Consider the following 17,156-nt stretch of genomic DNA (forward strand, 5'->3'; position numbering starts at 1 on the left):
GGTCAGGATGTGTCCTCGGAGCTAAACACAGGTGCTTTATCTTAAAAGACTCTGCAAAGTCTGACTTGGCCACAGTCCATGCCAGCTTACTGGAGTGGGTAGCCTTTCCCTTCTCCAGGGGATCTTCCCAAGCCAGGGATTGAACCCAGGTCTCCCCATTGCAGGCAGATTCTTTACCAGAGGAGCCACCAGGGCTGAGACAGCTATCTAAACAGAGTAATCCCAGCGCGCCTCTGAAATGCCTTGTGAGTGAAGCGCGAGCCTCCCGCGCCAGAGCCCCCTTGCTGCCCGCCCTTCCCCGTGGGGGAGGGCAGGGGGTTTGCACGGCCGGCTTCTCGTGTTCAAATGAAGGAAGTAGTTTGAAGTCTAAAGTTAATAAGGAGAACACATTTGCAGTTCTCTTTAAACTTTTCCATTTAATGAAAACACAGAAAGGTGAGAAAATTATACACAAGAAAACAATGTACCAGCAAGATTTCATTCTGGAGGTGTTTAGCAAGAAGGAGTCTCACAAGTGTTAGTTTCCAAACTATGTCCCATAGAAGGGGAGGGTCCCACAGGGGTCACTGCAGGGCTGAGGAACAGAGAAGTCACAGCTGCATGGGCTCTGGCCACTCCTTTAGCTAAATGACTCTACACTTGTCTCTTTTATATAATACAGTTCCATGCAGAAGTTTTTTTTAAAAGAAAGTTGGTCTTTGGAAAAAAAAAATTTTTTTAAAGTATGAGACTCATTGATTTACTCAAAGTTCCTAATTCTACAAAAGAAGTAACAAGGCAGAGTCCTATGCCAGCTACTTCCTCAGATTAAGAAAACACATATAGGTTTTTAACTATCACATAAAGAAAATGAATATGTAAAACCTTGTTACACAGTTCAGGCCCGCCCTCGCAGAGGCCCGGCCTGAGCTCTCCGCACGGGGCCTGCGCCCTGTTCCGCGAGGAGGCCGTGGAGCCGGCCCGGGAGCTGCCCTGCGCGGCTGAGGGGAGGCTGCCTGAGGCGGGCCGCCTTGAGCGAGGGTGCGGGCGGGCGCCGCCCGGGGCCGCTACTCTGGGGCTGCACGGCCGCGAGCGGGACGGCGGCTGTGCCTGTGGCTCCACTCGGTGGCTGCGCGCAGGTCGGTTTCGGCGGCCTCCCACGCGCGGGGGTCGCCGCCACTTTCTCAGCGCCCCCCGCTGCCCCGCGTCCTCGAAGCCTCTGCGCGCGCGGGCTGCGCGGGGGGGCGACTCGCCCCGGTGACGCGCGGACAGACCTGGAGACGGGCGGCTGGAGCTCAGCTGCAAAAATTGCCTCAAACCAGAAACGAATAAGGAATGTGGTAGACAGGACAGACTACCCTAGGAGTGCTCTGCTTTCAGAAGGCGGGGAAACCTGGACTTGGCACTGCGGGTTGGATCTGCCCTTTCCAGCCTCCATACACCCTCTCCGTCAGGTCACCATTTGCCTCCCGGGCTGTGCCCCCAACGTACGTGAGCGGCTCTAAGTGGTCTGGCCATCGGAGCCAGCCCGATCCCTGTGGCGCTGCAGGTGGAGCCCCAGGTTTACCAGAGCAGCCGGCCAGACCCAGTGCAAGGAGCCAGCTCTGCGTCCCTGGAAAGCGTGGAGAGTCTCAAGTCTGGTGAAGAAGCCGACAGCACGAAGGAGCCTCAGAATGAATTGTTTGAAGCCCAAGGGAGCAGGTGGAGCAGATGACCAGGGAGCGAGACAAGGCAAGGCAAGACCTGGAGAAAGCTGAGCAGAGGAACCTGCAGTTTGTGAAGGAGACGGATGCCCTGCACTCCGCCCTGGAGCAGCTTGCGGAGGAGAAGGTCAGAGTAGCTCTGAGAGCGTTCCACAAAAGTTTCTGGATCATTTATCAAAGAGGAAAAAATACATTAAGCCGACAAGTAGAAGGTGTGTCTTATGTGCCTTCTTGCCTGAGTGGATCGAGAAACTTTAAGATGGCTAAACTAGAGGAGCCAAGACATGCAGGCATACCAGTAGCTCACATGGATTCTCCTGAGAAATGTCTTAATGTGAGGCCCACAGTCGGAGTCAAAGATTCTGTTCCTAATGAAACAGTCGGAATGAAGGATCCACAAACATCTAACTCAGGAATCTTACCTGAACATGCAGATTTGTCAGGAGAACTAGACTTGGAAGTGATATTGGAGGAAGAACAAGAAAAACTTGATGGAGGTGAAGGGAACCATTCACAGAGTGAAAACATGTTGCTCCGACAGCAACTGGATGATGCACAAAAGAGAGCCAACAGTAAAGAGAAGACAGTCGTTCGCATCCAAGACCAGTTTCAGCAGATCGTGAGAAAACTTCAGGCTGAGACTGAAAAACGAGCGCTGATGCTGGAGGAAAGAAACAAGGAGTTAGTCAACGAATGGGATCATTTGAAAGAGAATATGTCAGTATGAAAATGAGACAGCAGAAAGAGAAGCAGTGGTGAGATACCTTCAACAAGAAGTGTATGACAGCTTCAAAAAGCAGTCTGCGCTGGAGGCGTCCCTGGACATCATGTCACGTCATTGTGCCAGATTGGAAGCTGAGGCACGGGATTTAAGGAGCAAGTTACCTCAGCCCCCAAGTCAGGTCATCAGATACATTTGACCCATCTGTAGATCCTCGAGAAGACACTCTAAAGGCATCAGATGCAAACTGAGCGTCAGCTGAAAGAAAAGGAAAGAATTATATTTTTTACCTAAAATACTTGGGCTAACTAAGATTAATAAAAAAAAAACAAAAACAAAAAAACAAAACAAAAAAAAAACCTTGTTACACAGTTCAGTAATGCTTGTGGCATTTAATAAATGTTTTAAATTATATGTCTTAAATGCATGAACAAAAATAAATCCATATCAAACTCCTATTTGTAGCAGTCGATATAGTTAATTTGTAAAGCATAAATATTTTTTAAACACAGGACAGGAAACTTGAAAAAGAAAATCTTTAGTTGAATCAAGCAGGTCAAAACTGAAGATATTTGTCTTAAAAGGATGTTCATTTCCTCCAGATAAAACCTGGTTTATTAAAATGAGTCAGCAAAATGAATTATCCACATTTTGAGTTATTTAGGACAAAATGTAAAACACAAATAAGATTTCTCTTTAAAATTTAGCATACTTCTATCCAAGCTCTCATCATTAATTGGTATATACAAACAAAAAGTATGAGTGTAATCTCAACTATAATCTAAATCCGGTCAGAAATTACAGTTGAACTTCATTTCCTCAACCTGAAGTTTCAAGGGGAGGACTTATACTCCTACCCTCCCTCATGATAATCGAGGAGATTTACCTAACAGGTGAGTTTGGGAGAAGGAACTAAGAAGTGCTTGCTTGGTTCCAAATATCTTCTTTGAAAAGATGTATGTGCCCACAGCACCGTGAACTTGAGTCTGTAGTAGGCAGCCTGCCCCTGGGATGGGGATTGAGCATTTGTTTCCTCCTCTTAGGCCTGCGGGAGTAAATGTCTGACTTGCGATGAAGTTTGGAGGCCTGCTGTGACTGCACAGCTAAAGCACGTCCTCCAGTTTCACAGCTCTCAAGTACTAAGACCCAACATAGCTGCAGTGCTGTTGAAGAAACCTGACATCGCTCTTCTATGAGGCAAGAAGCCAAATGAGAAAACAGGCTGAGACTGCACTTCACAAGGGCTCTTTTTATCTGCACCATAACCATCATGAAAACACTATCAAAACCATAAACCCATGTGCTCTGACCAAAATGGATATTTTAATCACAATGATTACACAATGAAAACTAGCTGCAATTTAAAAGACTCCCCATCATTGCTATCTTAGTCATCAATCATCCAGGTGTTGTTGAGATAGAGACAAAAGTGAGCTTCATTTAAAATTTTTTAATGTTTGCTTTAACTACAAATTTAGAAACGTTCTACAATTGTGCAGAAAAATAATTTTTAGAAATTTAAGTAACCAGGCTATAAGTAAAATGGCAATTAAAGACGCACTCTTGTGTAAGAAAACCACAAAAACGTTAACCTAAAACTAGAAATTAGTCTTCTGATATAGTGTTACAAGTGTTACAAGTTTGTCTAATTCATAAAAAGGATTTATCTAGGATTTCTTCAAATACAAAATCATCCATATGTGGTTAGTGTTTAGATGCCAGTCATTCACTTATGCTTAGGGGTAGAAAAACTGCAGTGGGTTCAGCGGAGCTTGGAGATGATCATGAACACTTGGCAAAGTGAAATCAGAGAGGTCAAATATCTGAAAGTATAAGATTTCATTCCTAAAGCCGAATTTAAATGCAGCTTTTCAAGAAATTTAAGAAGTTAATAAGTATCTCTTAAAAATAGAAATCTAGGACAAAAAAAATCATAAAATTTTTTCTCCTTGATTAGCACAGTTAAGTATGGCTTTTACTTAGTGTGCATAAGTCAAATAAACAGCCCAGAAGTTCAAATTAAAAATAAGAATCATATCAGAAATCCTAAACCCAAGGAAAAAAAGACAGTAGAACTAATCTTGATCAAGTAAGTTGAAGGGCGTGGAATTGAGGTAGAAAATCCTACGTTTGCTTTTGGAGAAAGATTCACATTGAACATTGAAGTATTATTGAAATTCCCAATGCAAGGCGGCTCTAGGACTGGCCTCGTGTTAAGAGTGCTCGGTAAAGATCTGTCCTGCTGTTTCTCCACCTCAAGTTTGGTGCTTATCTCTGCCAGGCTCCCATCAGTGCTGGGGAAGATGGAAAACACCAATTTTGTTCATGATTCCCTAAATGATTTCCATTTTTTAAGTTGCCATATAGTAAATGGAACACTGAAAGCACAGAGCAGACCTCCTGTAAACAATGATAGCTATAACCTTGTTCTAAAGAAGTACACGTGCATCTGGGGCTCCTCAAGTAACAAGTCACGGTTGGGAGAAGAGAGAAAGGGCGTCAGAGAGAAAGGGAGGTGGCCTCACAGTGACACCTGCTGCCTCTGGGACACACCTGCCTCCAGGAAACAGTTCAGGGATGAAGAAACACGCCATCCCACAAAGCCACTTTCAAGCATTTACTTTCACCACCCTTGTATACACGTTTCACTTGTGACCTCAGAAAAATTAAGCATTTGGCTCTGAGGAATCACCTAGAGCCACAGTCTTGAGGGGAGGACGAGAAAGTCATTGGCTGAGACTGAAAAGGGCTAAAACTGCCCCAGGAACAATTACAAGCGTCCCCTGCTTTTCCAAAGTTCATTTTATGTTATTTCACTTCTATGAAGGGCCTACATAGGCACCTGTTTTTCATAATAAAAAAAAAAAAATCTGAAGAGGATTTTTGGTTTCATTTCAAAAGGCAAAATCTCTAAACGGCGTTCAGTGTACGTTTTAGAGAGGCCTCGCGCCCCCCAAGCAGGGAGACCGGCCCCACCGAGCTCCTTCCCCGGGAGCCACAGTCCACGTCCCAGCATCAAGTCTCCACAGCCCTGAACCCTCTCTGAGCACCTGTGCTTCCCGTGTGCATATTCACTTTACACATCTACTAGCACAATGTGTCTTCGCGTCCCTGCTTCTTTGCTTTATGCTGTTTTGGTTTATGAAAGGCGTCCTAGGAGTGCTCTGCTTTCAGATAGTAGGGAAACCTGGACTAGGCACTGGAGCTGCGATCTGCCCTTTCCATCTTCCACACCCCCCGAGTCAGGTCACCATGTTATTTTTAGGCACTTTGTGAATTATCCTGCCATTCACCCCTATATTCATTCCCCCCAATTTCACAACCATGATTTTACATAGTGTAGGAAAACTTACAAGGTATATAAGGTATATAAGGCGGCTCCCCCTTAGTAGTGACTATCTAATTAGCGTTCACTTCCTACTAATTTCAGGAACCTGGCTCTATAAAAATTAGGCTTTAGAGACAAATTAATGAACTAAGTTTATTTTGTAATTCTGTGTTTTGACTGACTTGTCTAGCTTATTTTCCAATGACTTTCTAACTTTTAGTTCTTCTAGGTAGAGTTTCTTACATTTTCCCAACTCTGCTTGAGAAGTTTTCATCTTGGAGAGTTCAGATTCCAACTCTTTAATTCTGAGTTCCATCTGACTTCTTATGGAAGCAATATTATTCTCTCATAACTGCTCCAGATTTTCTTGAGATGCTGCTTGTATCTAAATCAAATTTTAAAAGATATATTTCTTTTGTTAATGATTATAATCTGAATAATTATATTTGTTCCCTTTAGTTTTGAGTCAGTTATTCATAGAGTGATTTTAAATGTGAAAAAAAGAAAAGTGAAACTTTAAAATAATCATGGTCAATGTGAAATGAATTAAATCTGAATTATAATATTAAAGTGGAATCAATGTTATAGTAGTACTATGTAACCTGATAATTCAAAGAATAAGAGGATCAACTTAAAATTTTAAAAACTGAACAAGACAACTTGAGAATAATTCAGAGGATGGTACCAGTTCTAAACCACGATACTTTTTTTTCCTCCTCATGGTCTTGTTTTATACCAATTGGTCTTGTAAGTAAAAGGATCCTCTAGTGAGACACATTCTAAAAGATCAATTTAGTGATAACTGTGATGGAAATGGAAATATTTCTCTCTTCAGGGAGAGACAAGTGCCCCCTTCCTTCCAGAAATCGACGAAACAAACTGTTCTAAGGGAAGCAGAGGAAACACATAAGCTGTATACATCCAAAATGTAATTTACAGTGAGGTGAATTCAAAGATATGACAGATCAACAAATTAACCTGTAAAAACATGTTGATTTCTCTCAATTTCTCTACGAGATCCTGTCTCTCTTTCTTCCATCTCCCGTTTATACTGCTCTACTTAACTGTGTTCTATCATATTCATTTCTGTATGACTTTTGAGGGTCACTACTACTTGCTCCAGCTTCTTTTTATTCTTCTCTAGTTTTTCACATTTCTTTTGCATCCAGAAATGTGAAAAACTAGAGAAGAATAAAAAGAAGAACTTGAATTTTTGCATTCATGTGCAGACATTCTGAACATACAGTTCCCAGCTCTGCTGAAAGATCATCAATCTGCAAGAATAAAACAAACACCATTTGGTAATGAGGGAAGTGGACTGATCCCAGCCTAATACAAACCGAGGATCAATAAATATGATGGTGTCTGTATTGTTGAATGTAGGACCAGGGATCACTCAGAGAATCCAGAAAGAAGTTCAGACCACCAAGAGTCAGAGAATATACTCTTCACTGTCATCATCTTTGTCACACAGCATTTGCACTTGAGTTCACACTCTTATTGTTCTATAATAAAACTTTTTTATCTTTCCTCCATGGAATGAATGCCAGTCACCTCTCAGTAGAACGTCTCTTACTCCTTCCCCCCAACATGTCCCATGGTTTTTAAAGAAGTTTGAGGTATACTGTATTGAGTTTTTTAGGGCAGAGTTAATAAATGTCTCCCAAAAGAAGATTGTGAAAATAAGACTATAATTAATAAATTTTGTAAATATGGATTCTAATCCAATAAACCTTTTTCTGAACTAGAAATAGTTTTTGCTAATTTGCATTGCATTCCAAAGAGAAATGATTCACAAAGCTAAAGATATCCTGTCTCCTGAGAATTTAGTGAGACGATCCATACATTTTTCTGAACAATGAAAAAAATGCCTCTTTCTTGTAACCCTTTGTTACTTGCCACAGAATAAGAGAACATAGCAAACAAAACAAACAAAAAATATTTGCTGGAATTTCAGTGACACAGAGTTGGAAAGAACTTTCATTTAGACAGAATGATTACTTGGTAAGTTGAGGTGAGTGGAGCTGGTGCTTTTCAAACATGTCTACAAAGTCTTTGACACTTTTCTCATGAAATTCCCTCCCCTTAAATATGTGCTGACCTCAGTAACTGATTCCAGTGGACAGAGTCTGGGGGAACTGCTATGTTATTTATTTCTCAAACTAAATAGCTTCTGACTTTGGCTCCGTGGGGAAAGCCCACTCTTAGCATCAGTCACCATGCTATGAAGCAGCCCAGGACACATACTGAGCACGTCAGTGTCCCCATGGACTGCCCCCACCTAATGACCCATCCAAAAGCCAGCTCCAACTGCCAGACGTGTGCATGAACAAGTCTTCAGATGACTCTGGTCCTCCCCTTCACAACATCCCAGCTGATGAAGACTGGAGAAGAAATGAGCTGGCCTCACTCACTGACTCTTACCGCAACACAGACTTGTGAACAAAGGAAATGCTGTTTTCAGTCACTAGGCTTTGGGTGATCTCTAATGCAATTTGTTAGCAATAAATAACTGGCACAGATACTGATGTTAAACATGGGGTTCAGTGAAGTTAACTCAGTCATACCTGACTCTTTGTGACCCCATGGACTGCATCACACCAGGCTTCCCTGCCCATCATCAACTCCTGGAGCTTGCTCAAACTCATGTCCATCCAGTCAGTGATGCCCAAAATGAGGTATTGCCATTAAAAAAGAACTAAAACTTGTGAGAATGCTTTTGAACCTGGATGTAGGGGGGACCTGAATGGATGCAGAGAAAGAAATGAAAACCCAAAGGCCTTCGTGACTTTGTAAACAGAAGCCTGATGGCCCTTGAAGAGGCTGCCAGTGACGGCTTCTAGGCAAGAGAAGAAAATGACACTGAAACATGGGGGGCGGAGACTCTTGCTATGAAGCAGCTGAAAGTAAGTAAATGCTTAAAACAATTCCCCTCTGTACTAACTTCACGGGTTTTAAAGATCTCATCTGCTTATGCCAGGGATCAGCAATTCTAACAGACACACTGCAAGAGTCTGTCCCGCAGCTGACACCAAAAAAAGCTCATGAGTTACTATCATTGCAGTCAGGAAAATGCAGTTGGTAACAAATATCTGTTGACCTAATGACCTGGATGATAAGAGAAGGTGCAAAATCCTTAAAGGGTCAGACTCTACAGACGAAGTGACTTCGCATGAGTAAATCTCTAAAGACTCTCAGAGTGTCACTGAATGATGAGTGGTTACAAGGAAAAGGGGTTATCGTTCAAGCCCATAGATATTACCAAAGACACTCCTTTTAATATCTCAAACACAGGGGCAGAGAAAAAGTCAGGCTAATATTGTTGGAAAGGAGGGAGCTGATGGAAGTAGCTAGCATTGCTCAAACTCCAATGCTTCTAGAGACTACTTTCTTTTGTGAAGGGCATTTAGAAATTACATGTGTTCACTCCATAGTTATTCATCAAGGATTAGATCAGAATCTCAAGGGAATAGTTCTAAACATACACGTCCAAGTGTTCCTCGATTTACTCAGTCAAAATCTTCAGGGAACAGCCTAGACTTTTAAATTTTTTTAATAAGTTTTCCCAAATAATTGTGGTTCACCAGCAGAATATAGCTGAGAATTAGTGCAGCAACCACTCCAGTCTCATCTCTTACTCACAAGGCCGATTCCTTCTCTTACATGAGGATTTGAAAAGAAAAGTAGAAGAGTTAAGAGTCATAAAATCTGCAATTTTTAAAATTTTCCTGGGTAAACAGTGGTAGAACAGGGACTAGTAAACCCAAAAGGCAACCAGACCTCATTATTTATAAACCCCTTACTTCCTTCCCATCAAGACATTCTAGATGGGACAGCAGAGTCTAGACTCTTATCTGAGTGGATGGTTCTGCCAGAATAGGATAATATATCAGTTAATTATTTGTTCTTCTCTCTTAATTCTCAATTATAATTATCGCCACCTGTTCACTGCCAGTCTCTTTTGCTCAGTGTCTTCTTAAAACTGGCACCTAGGCAAGTTTACAATTCACTCACACTCTTTTTCAAAATAACAGCTGCTACTGCTGCTGCTGCTAAATCACTTCAGTCGTGTCCGACTCTGTGTGACCCCATAGACGGAATCCCACCAGGCTCCCCTGTCCCTGGGATTCTTCAGGCAAGAACACTGGAGTGGGTTGCCATTTCCTTCTCCAATGTGTGAAAGTGGAAAGTGAAAAGTGCAAGTGAAGTCGCTCAGTCGTGTCCGACCCTTAGCGACCCCACGGACTGCAGCCTACCAGGCTCCTCCATCCATGGGATTTTCTAGGCAAGAGTACTGGAGTGGCTTGCCATTGCCTTCTCTGAAATAACAGCTATTATCCCTGAAAACTGAAAAGCACCTTACAGAAATATATAAACTGAAGGGAATAAAAAGCACAAGCTAAAACTCTTGCGACTTCCGTGGTGGCCCCGTGGCTGGATCTCAGTGCTCCCAGTAAAGGGGGACTGGGTTTGACCCCTGGTCAGGAAACTGGATCCTACGTGCGGAAACTAACCCAGCACAGCCAAACAAATAAATATGAAAATAAATAAATCCTCTTCTTGGCACTTCCAAACGGCCAAAATGCCAGCTTGACTTGCACTTTTCACTTGCTCGCTCCTTTTCCTTTCCTTTCCCCCTCTTAAGACTTGGGCAATGAGAGAGAAATCGTGTTTATATAAATCATTTTTCATAAAATGGGAATTTGTCAACAGCAGCAAGATTTCTATTATGTTGTAAAATGCTTTCATTATGTTTGAATTTTAAGACAAAGTCTACTGAGGCAAATTTTGCTTCACTGGGTTATTTTAGATTGATTACAAAAAAAAAACCTTAAGAGGGGGAAAATATTTGGAAAATGTTTTACATTTAACAAGTGCAGTGTTATCATGAATACCCGTCATAAACACATAAAGGAACGCTTTACTCTCTAATGCTTGAGAAATATGATTCAAAGTGAAATCTTAGACAGTTTGGTTCCTTCAAAATCCTTTCACTCAGGGAAGACTGGAGCTTCCAAACACGGACAACTGACCCCACCTGTGAGATGGAGGGAGTTCCTGGCAGGGCTGCAGAGGCCGAACATCACATGCTTCCTGAAGAAAGAGCAGGAGGGGCAGCTCCCCAGGCACAGCTGAAACCCCACCGAGCAGCTCCCAGGGGCTGAGCGTGGAAGACCCCGAGGTGTACCTGGTGAGCCAAGTGGTCAGCAGCAGAAGTGAACGTCCTCGCTGGGTGTCAAACATGACCTGACCCGCCTAGCCGGATCTCAGAACTGGGGTCTTGGAGGGCTCAGGGCTCCAGGCCTGCTGCCTCCCAGGCCCACTTGCACCGCCCCAGCTCCCCCTGCTGGGCTCTGGGTCTCCTTCCTCCTCTGCCCACCCCCAGCGGGGCACATTCCTTGAGCCCCTATAAACAGCCAGTCCCCACATCACTTCACTATGGCAGGCCTTCATTTCCTGCGGGCTTGGAGCCTACCCCCCACTCCCATGCATGTTCTAATGGGAAAACCTTCCTTCTGGGATAGAAGGGTGGCTGGCAGACAGAGCTCTGCCCTTTCCAGGGGCACCGGCCTTTTTCACCCCTGCCCCCTGGCTTGGGTTTGGAACTGTTTCCAAGTTAACAGGGCCTCATGGGCACTATTCAGTTTACCTATTTACATCCTGTTGTAAATTAAACACTTGTAGATTAAAAAAATACTTCACAAACACTTGGTAAATAAAGTTAGCTGACCAATACCTTGTTCCTGGCTTCTATATTGGCGTCATAGGAAAGCAGCTTTGCTGCAGGCGATACAATTCTGGCAAAAGACAGCATAGCGGAGAGCGGTGTTGCCACAGACGTCCACGACATTCGGGTCGGCACCACGCTCCAGCAGAAGAGTCGCACACTCCTCCTCTTGGCATTCCACGGCCTGTCAGTGTTGTGCCAAGAAACAGAGTGTAAATTCTAGGAATTCAAAGTAAACAGTCCACAAGCTTCACCAGTTCCCTATATTTCAATGAGATAAATTCATTTTTACTCTCAGTAGTTAAATCACGTCCCCCTCACGTGGATATGGTTTGCTGTGCCATACCTTTATCAGCGCGGTCTTGTTTTCAGCGTCACAGAGGTTCAGCAGGCATTTTCTCTCCAGGAGGAGAGTTACCACCGCTGAATGGCCACTGGCACACGCCACGTGGAGGGCCGTCCCATGAAAGCAAGAGCAGTTTTTAGGAAACTGTAGTGTTACTGTTTCAAAACAAACAGTCGCTCATGTGAAAACATTCAATAGCATGCTACTCCTATCACTCTAAAACAAATATTTTGTTTCCTTCTGGAGAAAGAACAGTATATGTTCGCTTTAGCTCTTCTTACCACAGTAATGAAGGAACAGTCTACTTGAATAGAACGAGCATGGCCTTGAGATTCAGCTCACCTTGCGCTTGAATTTGACCTTGACTCAGTAGCCGTTGCTCAGCCTCTCTGTATCTCAATTTCCTCATCACCAAAATGGAGAGGGAGTAGCAGTCATCTCACAGGACACCGCTGCGATGCCTCACTGAGATCCATGCACAGGGTTCAGAACCGCTCCTGGCACAGATAACAGCTCAGTAAGTGTTAGGTAATGTTATCATATTTATTACTAGTACTACTAGTTTACAAGGACAACCTCTCAATGAAGTAAAAGGATATGACACCTCCTTTGCAGACATATTGTGAGGATTATAGACAACATTGTACTTCGATGATTCTAATATCCTCATTTTCTCACATTTCAACATCTCTGACATTGGAATGAAATTTATAATTCACAACATCTGTACAACTATAATTAGTAGCATTTTTGTGTGTTCCTTGCTTATTTTTCCTGTTGGTCTCATTATCATAAGGTGTTTTTGCTTAAGGTCGCTGTTTTGGAACCACTGATGATGCATATTATATATTACAGGTACCCAACATAGTGATTCTCAACTGTTATAGATTATACTCCATTTAAAGTTATTATAAGATACTTCCTATATTCCCGATGGTGTACAATATAATATATCCTGGTAGCTTGCAGGATTTTAGTTATTCCACCCTGGGCCCACAGCAGTGAGTCTTAACCACTGGACCGCTAAGGAACTCCCAAGATTCCCTTGACTTCTGGAAGGGCTGAAAGTTTTCAGAAGATATCAATTCTCAAAAAAAATTCAAAGCGACAAATTACTTTTATCTGTACTACATTCCTATTAGTGTCAAAAAGACGAGCCCTGTCTACTAACCCAACTTGCCTATAGGCAAGCTTGATCGACACAGAGTTTTAAATTTTTTTGTGTTGTTAAAATGTTAATTCAACCTCCTGATTTCCTTTTTCTGCTTTGTTTTTTGTGTGTGTGTGTGCTGAAATCCAGGAAACTCCAGAATTCTTGCTTTTGAAGTAATTCTTAGCGAGGTCTCTGGGGTGGGAGGGAGGCTCACAAGGAAGGGGATGTATGTATACTTAGAACTGATTTATGACGTTATACAGCAGAAAACAACACAGCATTGTAAAGCAATTATTCTCCAATTAAAAAAAAATTAAGGTTAAGAAACAATAGAAATAGAAAAAAAAGAAGGGCTCTGTCAGCAGAAAAAAAATGTGTAAATAGGAATTTGAGTTTTCTTCTGGTACTTTTCTCACTGTGCATATTTAAAATGTTTGATCCACACTCCATCTGAAACTTTTTGGTGAGATAAAAATCTAGTTACTTTCTCTTTTATCAGGTTATTTCTCCATCATCTACACACAATTTATCTTTTCTAACAGAAAATGTCATCAGTATCAAGTTCTAAAGTTTTACATACATTTGGGTGTTTGGGCACTTTCTATTCTGTTCCATTCATTTATCTATCCCCTTTTCAGTTGTTAGTAAATGAATACATTGTGGGCACTTATGGCACATTTTGATACCAAGAAGGGCAAGTCTTAGTCTACCATGTAAAATTTTAACTTTATCACAATTAAAGGCAGCATATGTAACCTAAAAAGTTTAAAATCACGATAAGTTGATTTGGTTTAAGTATAGAAAGACCATACATCCTAAGAAAATGTCTTCCTATTCAAGGACACAGCCAGCTTCCTACTTCAAAGCTGTCTTCCAAGGTCCTTCAGCAAAGAACATATATACCTAAGTGTACATGATATAAAATGGATATTGAATTGTATCTGAAGAATTTTTAATCCAGAAGTTGACCTGTCATGGGAATTATTTTGCTCACTAGGCAGTTTTCTATAATATATAACCTTAAGGTATAAAAATGTGTACATTAAAAATAAGATGCTGACAACATCAGAAATCTGTCCACTGCCATGATCCACAATAGGTGATCCATGAAGAAGTGTCTTCATAAATCACATGAGAAAAAATGTGAGAGCCAGGAGGTTCAGAAGACTTCTTGAAGGCTACAGAACTTGAGAGCTCTTACTCATGAGTACATCATGCTAACCCATGCAAAGAAAAAGTAGGAAGAAGACAGAAAAAACAGATGCTATTCATGTTTCATTTCATTTCTATGACTACTGACATTCAGTTAAATGACTTCAAAACAATCATCAACGTGCCCTATAAGAGGAATCACAAGTGGGTCTGAAACCAGCTAAGGCATTTTGCTGCCTATAAAGTCTTTGGGCTGCTGGATCCCAGGAAGGTGTCTAAGAGCCCTGGAGGGGAGACTCACAGGAGGGACCCCTACCAGACCCTTCCATCCCGCTTACCTGTTCATCTTGTCCCTGTGGTTCATGCCACTCTTCCCGAGCAGCAGAACCTGCAGCACTTTGTCAACATTGCCTACACTGGCAGCTTTGAGGATCGTTCCAAGGTCCTCATCTCGGATGCAGTACCCAGGCTGGAAGTTGATTCTATGACTGCTGTCTCTCACCGGGTTGATGGAGGAGCCAAAGGGCGAGATGCCCTTCTTACTTCTGAAGCCAAAAGTCTTCTTCATCGCAGAGCCTACAAACTCAAACCACACTTCACCTCCCCCTCAGCTCTTCAGAGTCCCCTAAACCCAACACAAGCACTACAGGTAAACCAGAGCAGTTTACAGCTCTGCCGTTTATAGCAGTTTACAGCTCGGCAGTTTATAGCAGTTGCCACAACCTCCCTGCTGGGAAGCTCAACGGTTTAGAATCTTTCATCCCAGAATGATCGTTGGTAAGCAACAGCTGGAAACACACTGCCCGTGTGCACAGGGGCTTGGTGGGCCAGCCTGAGAAGTGTGCATGTCCAAGAATTGCAAGTTCACTTTCTGAAAGAAACAAACAATATCAATAAACCCTTACCTAAATGAAGAAGGAAAGACAAGAAAGTGAAAAAAACACAGAAATCAAAGCGGCGTTAAAACTATATAACTGTCAAAATAACTATACTACCCAAAGCAATCTACAGATTCAGAGCAATTTCTATCCAATTGCCAATGGCATTTTTCATAGAACGAAAAATTTTACAGTGTGGATGGAAACAGAAGACCCCAAATAGCAAAGCCAAAGCAATTGCCAAAGCTATCTGGAGAAAGAAAAGCAAGAGCTGACAGAATCAGGTACCCTGACCTCAGCCTACTCTGCAAGCTTCAGTAATCACAACACTGGTCCCAGTACAAAAACAGAAATATACTGAATGATCAATGGAACAAGACAGAAAGTCCAGAGAGAAACCTACGCACCTATGGTCAATTAACCTAGGATAAAGGAGGCAAGACTGTACAAAGGAGCAGACAGCCTCTTCAATAAGTGGTGCTGAGAAAACTCAACAGCTACGGGTGTAAGAAGGAAATCAGAACACTCCCTAACATCATACACAAAAATAAACTCGAAATGGACTAAAGACCTAAATATAAGGACAGGCCCTATAAAACTCTTAGAGGAGAATACAGGCACGACACTCTCTGACCTAAATTACAGCAGTATCTTTTTCCATTCACCTCTTAGAATAATGAAAATTCAAAACGGAAAGCAGCAAATGGGATCTAATTAAACTTAAAAGCTTTGGAACAGTGCAGGAAATCATAAACAAGACAGACAACCCACATAATGGGCAATACTATTTGCAAATGATGCAACTGACACGGGGGGAATCTCCAACATATTCAAACAGCTCAAAGAGCTCAGTATCAAAAACAAACAACCCCATCACAAAATGAGTGTAGGCTCTAAATAAACATTTCTGTAAGCAACACCCACAGACGACCAAAAAGCACATGAAAGGATGCTCCACATCACTAATTATTAGAGAAATGCAGCAATAATACAGGGAGGTATCATTTCACACCAGTCAGAATAGCCACCATCAAAAAATCTACGAACAATAAATGCTGGAGAGAGCGTGGAGAAAAGGGAGCCCTCCTACACGGCTTGTGGAATGCAACTAGTACACCCACTGTGGAGAACTCGAGGTTTCTTTCAAAACTAACCATAAACTTGCCATGTGATCCAGCAATCCCAGTCCTGGGCATATATCTGGAGAAAGCCATAATTCAAATAGGTACACGCAACCCAATGTTCACTGCAGAACTGCTGACAATAGCCAAGACACAGAAGCAACCTAAGTGTCCATCAACAGAAGAATGGATAAAGAAGATGCAGTGTACACCCACACCCCACACAGAAAATGGAATATAACTCAGCTATAGAAAGAATGAAATAATGCCATTTGCAACAACACAGAAGGAACTCGAAATTCCAATACCAAGTGCAGTAACTCAGAGAAACAAACATCACATCACTTACATGTGGAATCTAACCAAAATAAGCTTATTTACAAAACAGAAACCTACTCACAGATCTCAAAATCAAATTGTGGTTATGAAAGGGCAAACACGAAGGGAGGGATAAATTAGGAGACTGGGGTTAAAACACAGACACTACATTCCAGTAGTGATGTACGGATAAATGAGAGTTGGACCATAAAGAAGGCTGATGGCTGAAGAATCGATTCTTTTAAATGGTGGTGTTGGAGGAGACTCGCAAGAGTCCTTGGACTGCAAAGAGATTAAACCAGCCCATCCTAAAGGAAATCAATCCTGAATATTCATCGGAAGGACCGATGCTGAGGCTGAAGCTCCAACATTTTGGCCACCTGATGGGAAGAGCCGACTCATCAGAGAAGACCCTGATGCTGGGAAAGATTGAAGGCAGGAGGACAAAGGGGACAATGAGGACGAGGTGGTTGGAGAGCATCACTGACTCAATGGACGTGAATTAGAGTTAACTCCACAAGATAGTGGAGGACAGAGGAGTCTGGCGGGCTCAGTCCATTGGTCGCAGAGTCAGACATGACTGAGTGACTAACACTTTCACTTTGAACATGGAAAAGGTAACAGTGTCAGGTTTTAGATATGCCTAAGAAAGTTATGACCAACCTAGATAGCATATTAAAAAGCAAAGACATTAGTTTGCCAACAAAGGTCCGTCTAGTCAAGGCAATG

At 42.4% G+C, this 17,156-nt stretch overlaps 1 protein-coding gene and 1 long non-coding RNA gene across 3 annotated transcripts in view; one reads left to right on the top strand and one right to left on the bottom strand.

Annotated features, from left to right (window-relative positions):
• The window catches only part of LOC129556582 (ankyrin repeat domain-containing protein 26-like), a 99,895-nt gene extending 94,605 nt beyond the window's left edge, over positions 1-5,290 (top strand). The window contains exon 40 of one of the 2 annotated variants that reach the window (XM_088844244.1): positions 3,447-5,290. The gene's annotated coding sequence lies outside the window, so the exon portion shown is untranslated. The remainder of the gene's footprint in view (positions 1-3,446) is intronic. The other variant, XM_088844245.1, reaches the window with a different exon arrangement.
• On the bottom strand, positions 50-12,136 carry LOC148775488 (uncharacterized). Its single transcript, XR_016039212.1, has 6 exons — positions 11,806-12,136; positions 11,469-11,643; positions 10,770-10,919; positions 5,975-6,116; positions 2,447-2,661; positions 50-2,343 (listed from the first exon to the last, which is right to left on the bottom strand). It is a non-coding gene; the product is annotated as an uncharacterized LOC148775488 (long non-coding RNA).
• Between the last annotated feature and the right edge of the window lie 5,020 nt (positions 12,137-17,156).

This window comes from Moschus berezovskii, chromosome 15, assembly GCF_049115385.1.
Source record: "Moschus berezovskii isolate FMDL1 chromosome 15, NW_MosBer_1.0, whole genome shotgun sequence".
Classification (NCBI taxonomy): Eukaryota; Metazoa; Chordata; class Mammalia; order Artiodactyla; family Moschidae; genus Moschus; species Moschus berezovskii.